We start from the raw sequence: 12,915 nt of genomic DNA, 5'->3' as shown, positions 1-12,915 counted from the left end.
AAAAATTCCATAAAGCGATCCCCTATTTTGTAGACGCTATAACTTTTGCGCAAACCAATCAATAAACGCTTATTGCGATTTTTTTTTTAAACAAAAATATGTAGAAGAATACATATCGGCCTAAACTGAGGAAAAAATTTTTTTTCTTTTATATATTTTTGGGGGATATTTATTATAGCAAAAACTAAAAAAGAATGTGTTTTTTTCAGAATTGTCGTTCTTTTTTTGTTCATAGCACAAAAAAAAACTGCAGAGGTGATCAAATACCACCAAAAGTAAGCTCTATTTGTGGGGAAAAAAAAGGACGTAAATTTTGTGTGGGAGTCACGTTGCAGGACCGTGCAATTGTCAGTTAAAGGGACGCAGTGCCGAATCGCAAAAAGTGCTCTCAAAAGTGCTTAAGGCTCCTTTCACACTGCCGTGACGTAAAAGTCGTGTGATTTTACGGGCGCGATTTTGCCGTGATTTCAGGGAATACTTGTGTAAACTTGAGATCTATGGACCTCAATACGTATGAAAGTCGGAACCAAAGTAGTACAGGGGCTACTTTGAAGTCGATACAACTTGAAGTTGCACATATATGATTGGTTATCCTTGGAAGTCATGTGACAAGTCGCAGGACAAGTCGCACAAGTGTGAAAACTGCATTTAAAACAAGACTATTTATATTTTTTTCAATGCTGTGAACCTTTCGGCTGTTACAGACCACTAAATTCACAACTTTGAACATGAATTGTACACACAATGTTCTCTGTGTACTGCTACAAAGTCTGCACGCCCTCTGAGCACTGAGGTAATATCTATGGCGGTCTATGACTGCTCCAACGCAAGTCTATGGATGGTCTCTGCTCTGCCACAAGCTCTGACTTGCTATGCCTTGTCTCCTCTCTCAACCTGCAACGCTCTCATTGGGAGCCCGGTGCTTCTGCCGCGTCCACAAGAACAAATCAGGGTTCACCTTTCCATCTGAGCGCGTTCCCACGGATCAGACCAAACAGTCATTTGAAGCAAACGATTGGTTCAATCTTGGAGGGTGGGCGGGGAAGACTTTCCTGGGAGTGTTGTGCGAGGTTGCCGTGGTTATCCGGTGTACACGTTCTAATAGAAGTATAGAAGCGGTGCAGAGACGTAGGTAAGTTACCCGGAGGGACTTTCCGCTTCTATAGTGGGAGCGAATATCTGATCTCTCGGTGTTGTCACAACGATATAAGTGAGAGAAGCGGGCGTGTGTCGGAGTTTGTTCATTGCAGGCAGAAGTAGTGCTAAGTGGGGAATGTGTGCAATTCAATAGAGAAGACTGTCATGGGTCACTCCATGGTTCTAGGCTGGATTATTGTCATCATCAGTGCAATTTCTTTTGGGGAGGGGGCATCAAATAAAACGCCCGCCTATTTGCTCGCCCGCCCGCTAGCAATTTCCCTAACCAGGTCTCTGGCGGCTTCCCCTCCCAGCCAATCCGGTCACTCCTCCTCCCGGCCAATCCTGTCCCGATTGCCTGGAGGAGACGCAAGAAGAAAATAGCGAATATTGATTCGCTATTGTTACAACTGGGTGGGATTCGGGCACAGTGCACTGCTCCCCGAGCCCAACCTTTTTGAAATCAATTAGAGCCTCAGGCGCTAATCATGTGTTTAAAAAAAAAACCCTGTAGAAATCCATGCGTCCGCATGACCACCGGGCACCCGCGTTCGCTCCACGCAGAGACAGAACGGAGATCTGTCAATGTAAACTGACAGATTTCTGTGCTCTCAGGGGTGAGGAGAGCAACCTGTTGTTCATATTAAATATGAACACCGATCGGTCTTCTCACCCAGTCAGTCCCCCCCCCCCCCTCACAGTTAGAATCACTCCCTAGGGAACACAGTTTACCCCCTTGATCGCCCCCTAGTGTTAATCCCTTCCGTGCCAGTGACATTTACACAGTAATCAGTGCATTTTTATAGCACCGATCGCTGTATAAATGATAACGGTCCCAAAAATGTGTCAGAAGTGTCCGGTGTGTCTGTCATAATGTCTCAGTCCCGATAAAAATTGCTGATCATCGCCATTACTTGTAAAGAAAAAATAATAATAAAAATGCCATAAAACTATTCCCTATTTTGTAGACGTTATAACTTTTGCGCAAACCAATCAATAAACACTTATTGCGATTTGTATTATCAAAAATATGTAGAAGAATACAGATCGGCCTAAACTGAGGAAAAAATTTGCTTTTTTTTAAAAAAATTGGGGATATTTATTATAGAAAAAAGTACAAAATATTGTGGGTTTTTTTTCAAAATTGTTGCTATTTTTTTGTTTATAGCGCAAAAAATAAAAACCACAGGGGTGATCAAATACCACCAAAAGAAAGCTTGATTTGTGGGGAAAAACTACATCAATTTTGTTTGGGTACAGTGTCGCACGACTGCGCAATTGTCAATTAAATCTTTGCAGTGGCGTATCGCAAACAAATGGCATGGTCATTGAGCAGCCAAATCTTCCGGGGCTGAAGTGGTTAAGTCCAAATGTAAAATTCCAATTGCTTTAAAATGTAACTAAACAAACTCATTTCATGGTTGTCCAATGAAGACATGCTCCCTCCTGGACTGTCAGGTCATTAAATAGCTGATGTCATCACTTGATCACTTGTGTAGCTCAGCGACAGCTGCAGGTCAAACATAGGCAGGTGGAAGCTTCCTTGGCTGTCATGTAGCAGAAGAAACTGCTTTTAGGGGTGTCTGGCTTTCCCCCCCCCCCAGATGCGTTTAGGGACATCAAACGTTTTGTCCAAATGCTGCTGTCAGAAGGAAAGGGCTGTGCAAATGCTCTGTGTGCATTAGGCCTAAAGGATTGAAAGATTTCAAGTATAATTAAAGACAAACCTTTTTTCTTTTGTTTTGGATAGTGTGGAGAGGGATCAGCACCCCTGTCAGTTTTTATTGCTGTCTGTGCCCCCGGTTAGGAGATTCACACTCTCTATTTCTCCTGTTTACTATTTTCATTGAAAGTGAAAGTACAATATAATCCACATTATGGTGTTTGGGGGGCCCCAAGGGGTTTCCTCACTTCCCGTTTGGCAATGGGGCAGGAAGTGAAGGGAAACCTCCGCAATGGGGCACAGATGGAAAAAAAGTAATCTCCCAGAGGTTATATAAGTCTTCCTTGCTCTATCCAAAGTAAAAAAAATTTAAAAAAAAAAGTCACGTTAATTCTGTTTTAAGCAAAGCAGGAAAGCAGAAAGTTGTGCAATGTTGATGTCAGATCACATCCATCTTTATTAAGGAGGAGCTCCAGAAAAAATGAAGTCAGCAGCTAGGCCTCATGTACACTGGTTAAAATAACGTTATAAAAATGCCAGTAGCTTTGCAGGGAATTTTTCAACTTTTTTCAGTGTTTTTTAACAAACGTCCAGCTCTGTTTGCTCAGTACCCGCCCCCCCCCCCCCCTCAAAAAGGTGCCAAATGTGGCAGTGGAGGAGGCAGACAAGTGAAGCTTTCCCTTTTGGAATCCCACCTAGGACCACCCACATTCTAATACAGACATCCCAAGTCTCCCACATGTCGGCTGTGGCTCCCTGACACCCGCAAGTGCCACATGATATCCCTGCTGCAGGGCCGATCCTGGGTGTGTGCACGTTGTGCTCTTCTGCACTGTTTAATTAGTGGCGTTGATGGCTGGCTGCGCCAGACTCTGCACTAATTCATTGTAGATTTGTTGCTGATGCCTGCTATTACACCTCCTGACTTCTGGACACGCCGGCCCGGGCCGCAGGCTTGGCTTGGGCTGAGGGAAGCTCTGGCTGACAGGGCTCAGTCTCGCTGCTCTGCCTCTGCACCTCTGCACCTCTCCAGAGTCCTGACTGGTCCTGACTGGTCCAGGCAGACACAGCTTCCAGGACAGGAGACAGCAGCATTGAGAGCAGAGCAGGAGGGAGCAGCCCGCCCACTGACTGGCCCATTCTATTTACATTGGCTCCGCCCCCTTACAGTGCTTCCTGCCTTTGGTTGCTGCTTGGGGAGGGAGTTGGGTACTGGTAGCTGCCACCAGCCTGCCTGTGCCACATGAAGTGTTCCAGACTTTCTCGACAGATCATCAGATGTGTGCCTCTGTGGCTGTGTGTTTGTGTGACTGGCTGTGTGTCTGTCTATGTGACTGGTTGTGTGACTGGTGGGGTGTCTGTGTGACTGGCGGTGTGTCTGTGTGATTGGCGGTGTGTCTGTGTGACTGTCTGTGTGTCTGGCTGTGTGTCTGGCTGTGTGAATGTGTGACTGTTTGTGTGTCTGTGTGACTGTCTATGTGACTGTCTATGTGACCGGCAGTGTGTCTGTGCGACTGTCTATGTGACTGGCTGTGTGTCTGGCATTGCGTCTGGCTGTGTGACTGACTGTGTGAATGTGTGACTGGCTGTGTGAATTAGAGGTCGACCGATATATTGGCCGATATTTGCCGTTTTTTAAATAATCGGCATCGGCCGATTGTGCTGATAAAAAGCCGATTTAGAACTACAGCAGGACTTTGAAATGACTTCTGTAATAGAAGTCAGTGTAAGTTGCCTGAGTCTTCATAGAAAGTCTTTCCTCCTCTCTGGGTAGGCTGCCAAGAAAAGAACAGAAAGATACAATGTTTACACTTCAATGAATGAAGTCATCTCAGTGTGTAGAAGTTCTCAGTTTAACCATTTAAAGACTAAATCTTTTCTGACACTTGTTGCTTACAAGTAAAAATCCAGTATTTTCTGCCAGAAAATCACTTAGACCCCCCCAAAAATTATATATATTTTTTTAGCAGAGATCCTAGGGAATAAAATAGCGGTTGTTGCAATATTTTATGTCACACGGCATTTGCACAGAGGTCTTTCAAATGCATTTTTTTGGGAAAAAAATACACTAATTAAAAAATAAAAATAAAATAAAAACAGTAAAGTTAGCCCATTTTTTTTTTCGTCCAAAAGTTTTGACTACCTGTTTTTATTTAATATATAGTTTTTTTTTTTTAAATCTAAATCATACATACAAGTAAACTGATTGGAGGTTTGTTTTGTTTAATAAATGTTTAACCACTTCCCACCCGGCCAATGCATATATACGGCTGGGTGGGAGCCGTCTACTTCTGATAGGACGTTCAGGAACGTCCCAGACACGGCGCATCTCAGATCGGCAGGAGGGCTCTGTGATTGGCCCTCCTGATCACATGACGGCCGTGTCCAATCACGGCCGTCATGTGATGTAAACAAACAGCCGGTTGCTAGGCAATCGGCTCCTCCTCTCCTCACACAGAAGTCATCGCTGAGGAGAGGAGAGCAGATCGCTGCAGCCGGCTGATGATCAGTGAGTATGAGCTGTTTTTTACAGCTTTTTACTCACTGATCATCAGTCTAGTGTAAACACAAATCACCACACAGTGTAAACACACCACACAGTATAAACACAATGTCCCCACACATGTCCCCAAAACATACATGTCCCCAAATAATAAATACACATGTCCCTAATAATAAAAACATGTCCCCCACATATGTCCCACTAAAATCACATGTCCCAATGATTATCTGCACACATATGTACATGATCATCTGCACACATATGTACATGATCATTTGCGTACATATGTCCGTGATCACACAAACCAATTATTATACACTTAACGGAATTTTTTTTACCAAAAACATGTAGCAGAATACATTTTGGCTTAAATTTATGACAAAATTTGATTTTATTGGATTTCTTTTCAAATAGAAAAAAGAAAATATTGTTTTTTTTCCAAATTTCCGCTTTTTTTGCGCTTATATCGCAAAAAATAAAAAATGGAGTCGTGAATAAATACCACCAAAATAAAGCTCTATTTATGCAAACAAAATGATAAAAATTTCATTTGGGTACAGTGTAGCATGACAGCGCAATTGTCACTGAAAGCGCTAGAGCGATGAAAGCTGAAAATTGGGCTGGGAAGGAAGGGGGCGAAAGTGCTCTGTATTGAAGTGGTTAAATGTAAGAAATTTTCTGTATCACTTATGAAGACTGCTTTCACACTGGAGCGGGCAGGCGTTGATGGTAAAACGCAAGTTTTAGCGGCTCTTTACCATAATTTTAGCGGTGCTATTTGGCTGCTAGTGGGGCACATATAACCCAGCTAGCGGCCAAGGAAGAGGTTAAATGCGCCCATGAAGCACTGCTGCCAAATCGCATTGCATGCGCTTTGGCAGCGGTGCCCATTCATATCAATGGGCAGGAGTGATGGAGGAGCGGTATACACCACTCCAAACGTGCTGCTTGCAGGACTTTTTTTTTAAGATCCTGCCAGCGCATCGCCTCAGTGTGAAAGCACTCTGTCTTTCACACAGACTGCAGTGGAGCCATTTTGCAGGCACTTTACAGGCGCTATTTTTAGCCCAAAAGCGCCTGAAAAACGCCCCAGTGGGAAAGGTGTGTTAGATCAAGGGGGATTAAAAAAAATAAATAAATAAATAAATAAAATCGGCCTAACAAATCGGCATCATATATCAGCTATCGGCCGCCATGATTTCTAAATATCGGCATCGGCATCGGCCAGAGAAAAACCCATATCAGTCGACCTCTAGTGTGAATGTGTGACTGACTGTGTGAATGTGTGACTGGCTGTGTGTTTGGCTGTGTGACTGGCTGTGTGAATGTGTGACTTGCTGTGTGGCTGTGCGAATGTGTGACTGTTTGTGTGTCTGTGTGACTGTCTATGTGACTGGCTGTGTGACTGGCAGTGTGTCTGTGTCACTGGCAGTGTGTCTGTGTGACTGTCTATGTGACTAGCTGTGTGACTGTCTATGTGACTGTTTGTGTGCCTGGCTGTGTGTCTGGCATTGTGTCTGGCTGTGTGACTGGCTGTATGTCTGTGTGACTGGCCATGTGAATGTGTGACTGGCTGTATGTCTGGCTGTGTGACCGGCCTGAGGAATGTGTGACTGGCTGTGTGACTAGTCACCAGGGCTTTTTTTCAGCAGGAACTAGGTGGAAGTCAGTTCCACCACCTCTGGCCCAGGTCTTCTGCTCCCTGCTCACCACTATCACTTGGTAACACTGAAGTCCAGCTTCTACATTTACAAGTGATAGCTTATCTCCCAGTAGCTCCCACAGGTCAGATCTCCTGCGCAGCTCCCACTGAGTGCCGGACAGGCACAAGGGAGATACAGAACAGGTGCCCAGGGTTTAGTGCAGTCATGGGCAGGAGAGGGTTTGTGGTGGGCTGCACCCTATGTGGTCTCCCTTTTTTCCCTGGTGACCAGTTGTTGATGCTCCTACTAGATAATCTCCCTTGCAAGTGACTGTAGTATAGTATAGTATGCTGGGAGGTACTACAGCCAGATAGGTGTTTCAGCTTAATATTGCAACAAAGGTAAGACATATGACAGATGGTGGAGCTTTTAAGGAGGGGGGAGAAAATGAGGGCAGTGGAGGGTGGGGTTGGGAGGGAGAGGGTTGTATGCAGAGGGAAGAGCTACTATTTGATGCCATTTGGCAGGTATGTGAGTGTGGTGGGCATGGTTGAGTTCCTGCACCTATTTTCTGAGAAAAAAAAGTCCTGCTGGTCACATAGTCACCTACTACAATGCTTGTCTGACTCCACAATCCCTTTCACCGTAAACTATTCTTGTTAGGTTTACTTGTTCTTGAATCTTTCTAAGGCAAATAAAAAACTGTTAAGACATATCCTCACAGTGGTGGGGTGTTTAGTTGCACTCAGTGGTGTATTTTGGTTTTGTGCTGCCCCAGGCAAGACTAAAATTGGGCGGCTTCTTCATCAGACCCTGAGACATGACTCATCCATGTGCCATATGTTGAATTACTTCCCATGTGTGGGACTATTGCTGTTTGCATGTGTGGGGTCTGACACTTGCGTTCACCTTTGCGCAGAAGGACGGGGCCACTTTAATTCTTTATTTTTTTAAATTAATTTATTTTATTCTATTTTTTTTTTTTTTTTAACTGTTGCTTTATTTTTTTAGCAGTTTTATTGCTTTCACAGGGAATGGAAATAACCTTGTGACAACAATAGACATCTGAGAGGTACTCTTTATGGAGAGATTTAGACCCCAAATCACTCCTCTGCACTTAAAAGCATTCAACGCCAAGAGCAGTGTTTTTGAATGCTTTTGATTTTTAAAAACTGGCGCCAATGGTTTCCTCGTAAACTGGAAGTGATGTCATGCCATCGCTTCCACTTTACTGTTACAATCAAAATTGATCCTGGCTTTGCTTGGCTTTCCGGCCAGCCAGGCAGATATGACGGCTGGTCGCTCAGGCCAATGCGCCGGCTGGTCATTTGGGTCTCCTGGTAGGATGGGAGAACACAAAAAGCTGCAGGAGGCGGCAGAAAGGGGACAAATTCCCCCCTCGCTGTTTTGTAATTGCGATTGAGCACTCCGATTGCAATTACAAGAGAGCCGACTGCCGGCTATAAAAAAATGATCCCAGTAGAACTACGTAAAGGACGGGAGCCGCTGCTACTTTTCTGCCTGGGGGCAACATTGCCCTCCTGGAAAGTGCCCAAGGCAAACGCCTTGTTTTCCACATGGTAGGGACACCTCTGGTGGTACTCCACTGGAAACAGAGAGATCGCCCCTCTTAGGCAGAGGCAGCAGTGTATGCGAGAATTAAATATGTGGAATTAATGGAACTGATGAGGGCTAAGCTCAATGATACCCTGGATAGGCATAATACTGTATGGCAGGGGTTGACAAATTTGCTTGGAATCTAGGAGCCAGCTTAAAAAGTTAGGAGCCAGGTCCGTGACGGCGATCCGGACCTGTCCTTGGCCTGACATGGAGACGAGTGAGGGGAAGATAGCAGCGCCGTCGCCGCCCCCCCCCCCCCCCGTCTCCAAGTCATTGCCCATAGCTCTTAGAGGGACATTTTTTTTTTTTTTTCAAATGACAATTTTTTTTTCAATTGCATTTTAGTGTAAATATGAGATGTGAGGTCTCTCTGACCCCAGATCTCATATTTAAGAGGACCTGTCATGCTTTTTCTATTACAAGGGATTTTTACATTCCTTGTAATAAGAATAAAAGTGACACAACATTTTTTTTAAAAGAACAGTGGAAAAAAAAAAAAAAAGTTAAAATAAGCAGAAAAAATTATAATTTTTAAACGCGCCCTGTCCTGCCCGCATATAAAATCGGTGTTCGAACCACACATAGGAGGTAGCGCCGTGATCGGTAGAGCGAGAGCAATAATTCTAGCCCCAGACCTCCTCTGTAACTCAAAACGTGCAACCTGTAGAATTTTTTTAAACGTTGCCTATGGAGATTTTAAAGGGTAAAAGTTTGTCGCCATTCCATGAGCGGGTGCAATTTTGAAGCGTGACATGTTTGGTATCAATTTACTCGGCGTAACATTATCTTTCACAATATAAAAAATAATTGGGCTAACTTTACTGTTGTCTTATTTTTTTATTAACTAAATTATTTTTCCCAACAAAAGTGCGCTTGTAAGTCCGCTGCACAAATACAGTGTGACAGACAGTATTGCAACAACCACCATTTTATTCTCTAGGGTGTTAGAATAAAAAATATATATAATGTTTAGGGGGTTCTAAATAAAGGGAAGAAGAGGCAGGTAATATAAAACAGTCATTAGCATTGCTGGTTTGTCATACCAACGGCGACCACAAGAGGGCGCCAGATTCCATAAGGAATCATAGGACCGCAGAAGGCCTCAAAGCCGCGGCCTAAATTTTCGGCCGCCGGCGGAACGGCCCGACGCGATCACGCTGGGGGGGTCCACAGAGACAGGATACCCCCAGCTGTGCTGCCCCAGGCGCGAGGTCGCTATTTCTAGTCGCCAATGCGACCTGGCGCCCGGGTTTTGTCGAGCCCTGCTGTATGGGAACCATGGCATCTTCGGGATGCTCCACTTTTTCTGGCTCCTTGACAATAAGTGTTGGGGGTTACTTTTTTGCATCCTTTCTATCCTGTTCTCAATGTCTTTTTCCTTATCTGTGAGTGTTTCAGCGGTATACAGACTTACTACCCTTTATAACGCATTGGTATGATGTATTCTAATATAGGATTTCAGCTTGTTCTGAAATATATAACACTGCCCAGATGTGGGCTTGAGTGCACAAGTCAGCTTAAAATATCTGTTGGTTGATTTTTTTGAGATTCTAATTTCCCGGCCGGCCTAGAGAAAAATTACTTTTGTTGATCTGGGTGGATGTGATATGACGTTCTCCTGGATCGCGCCTAGCTCGAGGCCGTGGGGCTATGCTATTGCGCAATCTGTCACTGACTGCTTGATAAGTGTACTGGGTCGCTGCTGATACCATGTGATTGCTGTGACTAATCACAGCAGATCACATGACAGTTGTAAACAATAGATAGCTTCCTTTCCTGCCATCCATTGTGTACAATTGTGTTGCTAGCTGTGATTGGTCACAGTGATCCCATGGTACAAACAGGGCCAATCACAGCTCATCTGTACCATGTGATTAGCTGTAACCAATCACAGCTAATGACAACAAAACACACTGGATTAATCTGTATCATTCAGTAAAAATTAAATTCACTGTAATAAACAATCGTAATGTGTAAAAACAAAATCACTTGCCCAGAGTAGTACAGTGTTACTATGGTAACATTGTATTGCTCTGGTCACAAGAAAAATGGAGGATAAATAGTAAAAAAAAAAGTTAAAACTAATATACATTTTTAATTTCTTCCTTTTTGCAAACCATTTGGACCAAAAATTCCAACTTCAAAACATTTGCCATGCCTCTTACTAAATATCATGGACTTTCTACTTTTAAATAATGAGTCATTTGGGGGGATATTTATACTATCCTAGTGTTCTCAGGCCTTAAGAAATAGGCTGTCAGTACATCAGGATTGATTGATTTTCAGATATAGAGTATCTTGCAAAAGTGAGTACACCCCTCACATTTTTGTAAATATTTTATTATATCTTTTCATGTGACAACACTAAAGAAATTACACTTTGCTACAATGTAAAGTAGTGAGTGTACAGCTTGTATAACAGTGTAAATTTGCTGTCCCCTCAAAATAACTCAACACACAGCCATTAATGTCTAAACCGCTGGAAACAAAAGTGAGTACACCCTTAAGAGAAAATGTTCAAATTGGGCCCAATTAGCCATTTTCCCTCCCCGTTGTCATGTGACTCGTTAGTGTTACAAGGTCTCAGGTGTGAATGGGGAGCAGGTGTGTTAAATTTGGTTTTATCACTCTCACTCTCTCATACTGGTCACTGGAAGTTCCACATGGCACCTCATGGCAAAGAACTCTCTGAGGATCTGAAAAAAAGAATTGTTGCTCTACATAAAGATGACCGAGGCTATAAGAAGATGGCCAAGACCCTGAAACTGAGTGCAGCACGGTGGCCAAGACCATACAGAAGTTTAACAGGCATGTTCCACTCAGAACAGGCCATGCCATGGTCAGTCAAAGAAGTTGAGTGCACGTGTTCAGCATCATGAATGAATGAATGAATGAAATACTTATATAGCGCACAATGCGAACTGAATCGCCTCTAGGCGCTGTGGCGAGCTTTGATCATCTGCTAAAAGAGGAAGGTCTTGAGTTTTTTCCTAAAAGCCAGGTGATTTTCTTCCAGGCGGATGTTGATTGGTAGAGCATTCCATAGCAGAGGCCCTTGGACAGCGAATCTCCGATCACCCTTGGATTTATACCGGGCTTTGGGCACGAGGAGGAGGTTTTTGTTGGCTGATCGAAGACTGCGGTTTGGTGTGTAATGATTTATTTTCTCCATTAGGTATTGCGGAGCTTCTCTATGCACACATTTGTGGGTGAGGCAAAGGGTCTTGAACGTGATCCGATTTTTTACGCTTAGCCAATGTAAGCTCCTCAGTGAAGGAGAAATGGATTCCCAGGGTTTTTTTCCTGTTATCAGCCTTGCCGCCGTGTTTTGGATCAGTTGTAATCGCGCAAGTTGATATTGTGGTAATCCTATGTAAAGCGAGTTTGCGTAGTCCAGTCCTGAATTAATGATTGTTCCAACTACCACTGCTTTGTCATTCTTTGGGATAAAAGGGATGAGTCTGCGAAGCATGCGCAGTAGATGGTGAGATCGACTGACTACAGATCCTATTTGCGCATCCATTGACATTTGTACGTCTAAAATAACCCCGAGACTCTTCGCTTTGGTCTTTGGGGAGATAGTCTGCCCAAAGACGGTTGGTGGAGACCAGGAGGTTTTGGTTGCGGGCTTATGATTTGGGTGTAAGATAAGAAGCTCTGTCTTTGATTGGTTCAGCTGGAGGGAGTTGGTGGTCATCCAGTCCTATACAGAGGTTGTCTTTGGGAAATAGAAGTATGAGTGCTGCCAGAGTTGAAGAGGTGGGGTGTCAGCCTATCAAATTGGTCTGCATGGCTGACATCCCAGAAGGAAGCCTCTTCTAAAGATGATGCAAAAGAAAGCTTGCAAACAGTTTTCTGAAGACAAGTAGACTAAAGACATGGATTACTGGAACCATGTCCTGTGGTCTGATGAGCCCAAGATAAACGTATCTGGTTCAGATGGTGTCAAGGGTGTGTGGCGGCAACCAGGGGAGGAGTACAAAGACAAGTGTGTCTTGCCTACAGTCAAGCATGGTGGTGGGAGTGTCATGGTCTGGGGCTGCATGAGTGCTGCTGGCACTGGGGAGCTACCGTTCATTGAGGGAACCATGAATGGCAACATGTACTGTGACATACTGAAGCAGAGCTTGATCCCCTCCCTTCCGAGAGTAGGCCGCAGGGCAGTATTCAAACATAACGACCCCAAACACACCTCCAAGACAACCACTGCCTTCCTAAAGAAACTGAGGGTAAAGGTGATGGACTGGCCAACCTTGCCTCCAGGCCTAAACCCTATTGAGCATCTGTGGGGCATCCTCAAACGGAAGGTGGAGGAACACAAGGTCTCTAACATCCACCAATTACATGAT

At 44.1% G+C, this 12,915-nt stretch overlaps 1 protein-coding gene across 5 annotated transcripts in view; it reads left to right on the top strand.

Moving 5' to 3' along the window:
- Window positions 1–1,042: 1,042 nt before the first annotated feature.
- The window catches only part of TTC29 (tetratricopeptide repeat domain 29), a 449,656-nt gene continuing 437,783 nt past the window's right edge, over window positions 1,043–12,915 (top strand). For all 5 annotated transcript variants that reach the window (XM_077476999.1, XM_077476996.1, XM_077476995.1 and 2 more), the window contains exon 1: window positions 1,043–1,132. The gene's annotated coding sequence lies outside the window, so the exon portion shown is untranslated. The remainder of the gene's footprint in view (window positions 1,133–12,915) is intronic.

The sequence above is a fragment of the Lithobates pipiens genome, unplaced genomic scaffold (genome assembly GCF_037356315.1).
Source record: "Lithobates pipiens isolate NorthernLeopardFrog02 unplaced genomic scaffold, aLitPip1_a1.2 Scaffold_13, whole genome shotgun sequence".
NCBI classification, from domain to species: domain Eukaryota; kingdom Metazoa; phylum Chordata; class Amphibia; order Anura; family Ranidae; genus Lithobates; species Lithobates pipiens.
The sequence above is the reverse complement of the archived record's forward strand: the minus strand, read 5'-3'. Positions and strand labels throughout refer to the sequence as shown.